This window comes from Haliaeetus leucocephalus, unplaced genomic scaffold, assembly GCF_000737465.1.
Source record: "Haliaeetus leucocephalus isolate CR32 unplaced genomic scaffold, Haliaeetus_leucocephalus-4.0 Scaffold849, whole genome shotgun sequence".
NCBI classification, from domain to species: domain Eukaryota; kingdom Metazoa; phylum Chordata; class Aves; order Accipitriformes; family Accipitridae; genus Haliaeetus; species Haliaeetus leucocephalus.
Window position 1 is genome coordinate 1,900,094 of NW_010973285.1, and position 6,854 is coordinate 1,906,947.

Sequence of the window (6,854 nt, forward strand, 5' to 3'; positions counted from 1 at the left end):
TGCAAAAATCAGAACAATTTTTAGGGAGAAATTGTGGCAGACCCTTGTCTGTCCCATGGCATGGTTCTAGCTCCACAAAGACTCTTGAGGCACTGCCATGGCAGGACCAGTAGAGACTCCCATGGGCCCAAGGCAAACGCTGATGGTGCCCCCCTATATATCAGAATGCACAGTGGTGGTGGTCTCTGCACACTCCCAAACCAGGGGCCCTTTAGCAAAATACTCAGCTTGCTGCCCTCTCTGGGCAGCCCTGCTGCACGCTCTCCACTCAGGGCATTCACTAAATTCTGCAGTGTGACCCTTAGCTAGCACATCCCAACCTACTGCAAAATACTGACGACTAGCAATGGCTTATTAAATTTAAAAGCAGATAAAGTAGAAAGAAAGAAAAGATCAGGGGGAAAACATCCTTAAATTATCTTTACTTTGTATCAGCCTATTGGAGTGCATGGAGCAGTCAGATAAGTAGTAGACAGAAACAAAAGGGAAGCCAAAAAAAATCCAAAATGATGCTGCAAGAAGGTACTGATAGTAATGTTGCTATTAAGCCACAACAGAAAGTGCAAGAAGGTGGAAAGGAAGCAGATGGTCAGTCTTGTAGGTGGTCTGAATGAACAACTCTGGAAGTTGTTTTGAGATGTGTGTAAAATGAAGTTAACCATTCCTACTGTTTATTCTTGTAAGAGTATCAAGTTCTATGCAAAAAGTATGAGGTTTTGTTGTAGCTGAAACAGTTAAAGAACTGGATTATTATGGCAGTAAGACTAAAGGGTATGTCAGTAGAATGACTAAAACCTGTTTAGGCAATAACAGAGTCACAAATTATTCTCAAAGGAATAGGCCACATTTCATTGTAACTTACTACAGATATTTAGGTGAAACCCAGTCTCTGAAGAGAACTGGAATGAAAGGCCCCATCAAGACCCTTGCATAAATGTAGTTTGCATACACAAAAAATCCTCTGCAAGGGTGCAAAATGATGCAGTGCGCTGGCTGCAGCTATGAAATATGTGAAATCACTGTGGCCTTGAAGAGCTGGGATGTTCCCAGTGCAGGACCATGTTCTGCTGGACCTCTGCAGTAGGCAGATCCAGCAGTTCCCCAGTTTCCATGTTCAGAAGCCTGTCAGTGCACTCTATGAAATAATGCTTGCCTGGATTTCTTGCTCCGTATTCTCTATGCAGCAGCAATATGCCGTTTCTGCTGTAGTGTTCTCAAGGCAACGTGAGAATAGACCCTTGTAAAATAATAATAATAAGTTTTAAATCCTAAAGAACTAGCACAGCTAGGCAACCTCTGCAAAGTATTTTAAGTCATGTCTTAAAGCTAGATGATAATATAATGTAAAATATCTACTTGCTGTTGGGTTCCCAGAGGAGGCTTTAGATGATTCAGCCTGTAGGGAAAACAAACAAAAATGCCCTTTGCTCCAGAGCACCTCCATGTTCTTTTGCTACCCAAGTAGCTAGGATGGAGCAGGGTGTGACCAATAGCCCATGGATATTTGCCTCCTCTGTGCTTGCTGTAAGTTACAAGACTAACACCTGGCATACAAGAGAGCTGATGCTCTTCCAGCAGAGCTGCAGACAGGCTGTGCTGCTTGGGCAGACAGGTTTCAGGCAGCCTGCAGCCAGGCTGGACACAGGTGTTAAGGCAGCCCACACCACCTTGCAGGAGCTCTCAGCTTCCAGCTTCCCCCCAAGTTAAGCAGATGATAGTGTACATACAGTCATTCAAACCCCTTGGCTTGATTCGCTCCCCTCTTAAGTCAAGAGGGAGCTCTAAAACTGGTTTGCGAGGAGGCGTACATTGAGCCTCTGGACTGCAGGGCTCCTCAGGTTGGTGTGACAGGAGATAAATCGTATCTTGTCCCTAGAAGCCAAATGTAATTCCAGAACTTGGAGTCCTTCAACAAGAATTAAAAAACTGCAGAACCCACCTCCTGAAAACCAAACTACATCCCATATCAGCAGATCCTTCTCTCTCTTGTTCAGAAGGGTTTGAAACTGCTCAAAGGAAGCTCAAAACTACTGCCTGATGCAGATTGACATTGTCTTACCATTGCTTTTGCTGCTGCAGTTTTAATTACACATCCAGCTTTGTGGTACAATGGGTATCATTGCTTTCAATGTTTTTATTATCATTTATTGCCAAATTTTAAGTGCCATCCTAATTAGTACACAGGATCTAATTACTTAAAACTGCTCTACTTTCTTTCCAGCAGTGCAGAAGCAATCATTTTATTTTCATGCAGAACTATGTGTTTTTTCATAGCAAGTTTCAGGATAAGTTTATTCAAAATCATTAATTTCTAATTTGTCTTTTTTTTAATAGTCAAGAGGAAATTCCTTTTTTTTTGTTCCATTTCATTCTCACTGAAGTGAATTAAAGTATTTTTCCTTTTTTTACTTCTAACTTCTTTTTCTACTGAACAAAAAGAGGGAAATTACTCTGATATAAAATAATTAACTTTTTCCATTGGCAACCAAAGCAAAATGTTACTTGGTGTTATTTTTCTCTCACTTCAAGAAAGTTGGAAGTGAGAGAAAATGTTATTTTTAAAAGCAATAGTGTTGCTTTCCTCACTTTTTTTTTTTTTTTTAATATTTAACTCCCCCTTTTCTATGGAGAAAGTGGGACGAGTGGGAAACAGCTGAAGTACCGACTGAAATGGATATTTAACCACAAGCAAATAAAAACTTTCTTTCTTTTGCTGTTTAAGAAGTATCATTAAAATTGAAGTAATATGATTTAAAATATTTGAAAGAAATGACAGACAAGTAATTTTTCTTTTGCATTTAGTTAAACATAAAGCTTGCCATCTTAAAAAGTAAAGTAAGTATTTCGCCTCTTAAAGAGTCTCTCCCAGAGTCCAGGTCCCTGGCTGCTCACTCAGGTACAGTCCTTTCTGGTGCCCCTGGCCTTTGCCATATCACTGTTGCCTGAGAAGCTCCTCCAGCAGTGCCAGCTTGAGGAATGTCAGGCATGAGGATGCCTCCCTGCCTAAAAAAATGGGGGAAGGCAAGCGGAGCTGTCTTTATGAAACACACGGCCAGGTTCTTGCAGGGACGTGCAGGGTTCCTGACTATCACATCATGGCCAGTGGCTGCAAGATGACGCTTCTGCTGTGCTGGGGTCAGGGTGATGTGCTGACTGTCCCTCTGTGCCCACGCTGCTGCTGCGTGCTCTGCTGAGTTGCCCTAAAGGAGCAACACATGGAGGAGATTCTGGGAGGTAATGGCTGGACCATGTGGGGATGGTGGAGCTGCTGACTGCAGGAAATGGGAGTGTGGGGTCACACATGGGGGAGTGGGAGTACTGAGAGTGACAGTAGGTCACATTGGGAAGGCATCAGGTAAGGTACAAAATGTTATGGGTATTATTTGCTGTAATATTGGTGGCATATTCTTGACTTCATCACGCATCAGGAAACACTTTTTCACTGTGAGGGTGACAGAGCAGTGACACAGGTTGCCCAGAGAGGTGGTGTAGTCTCCATCCATGGAGATACTCAAACCCAAGCAACCTACTGTAGATGGCCCTGCTTGAGCAAGGAGGCTAGACAAGATGACCTCCAAAGGTCCCTTCCAACCTCAGCCATTCTGGGATTCTGTCACCTCTGGTGTAGGCTGGCAAAGCTTCATCTCTAAAGTACGTTATGCATTACTGCCTCTCCTTATGAAAACCTACCCACTTCAGGAACCCTCTTCAAGACACATTATGCAGTCTCAGACTGACACTTCTCTCATTGAAGACAGCCTTCTGAACCACTTCACTTGCAGTGAAGTTCTTAAATTAGTCTGAAATAATGCACATGGATATGTATTTCTTTTATGCTAGCGGTGACATTTGGCCTTGGACAAAAGGCCAGCCTAAGGGTTTGTGCATCACTGAAACCTCATTTAAAACTTGAAGATAGGACTTGAACGAAACCTGAATATTAGTAGGTAACAAATGGCACACACCACCAAGAAGTATGTTCTAGTTTTAGACTTCAAGTGCTTTATTTAAAACTGCCTGTTTACTTTAAAAAATACCAGATCCGCAAGAAAAATACAGCTCTACATGTCATGTTTGACTCTATTCAGTCAGGGGACACCAATTTGGTATTGAACATACTAAAGGAACAAAACCAAACCAAAACAAAGCAAACAAAAGCCAGACAGCAGTGGGTATCAGTCACTGTCTCTTTAAAACAGCAAGACATATCCCATAGTCCACATGGGTTTTGCTGTTTCTTCTACTGAAGTGGTGCCTATGTGATTTAGCCGCAGCTAGGAAGCTGGTATCGCTTTCAGACAGTGAGGGTCACATGACACTGAGTCAGCTTTATACAGCACATCTCCTCCACATTTCACCCAGCAGCGGATCTGTTGATATGCTCCATATTGCAGAATATAAATGGGTTTCCAGATAGGGAAAGATGATGACAAACAAAACTACCTGAGTGAGATACCAACAGGGCAAGTCACAGCATGAACACTGACCACGGAGCTGGGAACCTGCAGCTTCCTCAGAGACACATCCAGGAGGTTAAAGCATCTTTTCTTGTCTAATTTCCACCTCAGATGAAGCGGCACATGCTATCATCTTGGATAGATGAGGGCAGAGGTCTGCATCCCCTGAAGAGTTTAGTGCAAGACCATTTCTTCCAAAGGCAGCCTCTTGTCCTTAGGGTTTTAATGTGTGACACTTCTCCCATCACAAGACAGTTTGACTGTAACAGTTAACCTTTTATCATACCATGTTCTAGCTGCATATTATTTTACAGCGCAGTATAAAACAGGATAACCTCAGCAGGCTATTTCAAACATATCTGTATTACCTACCTGTATGTAAGCATTTTCTTCTTTGATACAGTACATTCTTTTCACCTCTTACTTTTCAAATTCATAGGCATTCTTCCAGTTATGTATGTCTTCATTTTTTCTTAAAATAGGAAAATGCTAAAAAGCACATACAATGCACTTTGTGTATTGGTGTGCGTTTCTCAGAGTAATGCATTTAACCTGCTGTGCTTGCAAGGCAAGCAATGGTTTTACCTTTACGTCCAGTAACCACTACCAGTCTATTCTGCAACCAGTTAGCAAGTCCCCTTGGCAAGCCCCTTCCATGCTCCAGAAACCAGCTGCTCTTACTGGTGATTGAAATAAAGGCATATCCCAAAGCTATGTATTGCAGTGGGAGAAGTCAGAAGCTGGCTTTCTCCAGTGGGCACCATGTGGCAAGTCTTGAGGGTATCTAAAATTAGAATAGATTATTAGGGTGGGGGTTATATAGGACATGGGGAGTGGACATTACTTCTAGGTAGGCACCCATACTATCCCATGGAAACTGCCAGGATCAGCGAGGAAACACCAAAGTCATAGCTGGGCTCAGATGAACAGGGCTATGCAAAAAGCAACACTCTGTGCCTATGCATACCTCACAAACTTTAAAAGAGCTGCTGCTAGATCTTCTGCATCTACACCATTGCATTTGTTCTACCAGCAGTGTCAGCTCTAGTGAAGAATGACCGCTGTTGCTCTTTACCACTGTGTCATCTCAGCCACCTAACATGGCTGTAAAACTGCTTGTTCGCACTCTACAACCTTCAGACTAATGACAGTTCAGAAAAATAGTCTGCTTCGGATGCAAGACCCGAACACATCATGCCGTATTAGCCAAGGCTCTCAATGCTGTATTTATGCAGAGGAACTGTTCATGTTAAAAACACTAGGCGCTATAGGCAGGTATAATGTTATGGACCAGCACCTACAACAATGGTGTTTCAATCTTTGTGGGTGCCTCTAGGCAAGTAAAACAAGCAACTCAGTAGTGACAACCTGAAATGCACGTTAATGAGTCCAGTGTGCCCTGGAACAAAGTATATACTCTAAGAAAACAGTACTGATGTATCGGTTCGTCCAGGCAAGCACTCTGTGTTCCCAAGCAGCAGGTAGTGAATTTGGGCAGTCACTACTGGAAGGAGCTGCACACAGAGGAAGCATCTTCTCAGTCAGGGACCAGAGGTTATCTTAAAAACCAGGCTATAAAAGTTTATATTCGTTCCTAGGTCACAGTGAGATTTCTCCCACGTGAGTTTAGCGATATAAACAAGAGGCTGAGTGTAAACCAGTGCCTTGCTTCTGTCAGCAAAGTGAGAGGAACATCTCAGAGAGGCTGATTTATCTGACAGCTCTATCCCATTTTAGGTGAGGATAAAACACTTTTAGGAGGTGACTGAGTTCCTCTCTTGAGTGGGTCTCAGTGCATATTGGGGAGCAGATGTCTAACTTTTATGTGGAGAGGAATGAAACCTTCGTTTTTGTAATTGTAGACGTTTTCTGGTACCATTGCTCCCTGGAGCTGCTTGGGCCTGGTCAAAATTAGTTACCCAGAGCCCCTTGAACTTCTGGAGCCTGAAGAGTATGGGTTTCAGCAGCTCATCCAAAACCAGTGCTTTTTTGGTTTAAGTCATCTATCCGTGGGCCTTGAACACGTGCGGAAAGGCTACGTTTGAAGTATCTTATTAAGCGAACCGCCTTCGCAGGAAAAGAGGCAGCAAGAGTATGCAGATTGTGCGCGGGAAGCAGGACTCAAATTTTGCTGCAGTGCTACGGTGAGACGGAGGAGACGGGACCCTTGGCCTCGGACAGTGGAACTGCTTGTTCATCCGCCGGCCTCAGGGCTGCGGCTGGAGCCCCGCTGCCGGCCTTCCCCGAGGAGCTCCCCAGCTCTGCCAGGGCGTCGCCTGCGGCTCCGCGCCGCTCCGCCTCAAGGCTGGGACCCCGGCAGGGCCTCGGGGCGCCGGGGCAGCAAGGCCCAGACCCCGCGCTGACCAGCCCGGCGGGGCGACGCCCCGGAAGGGCCCG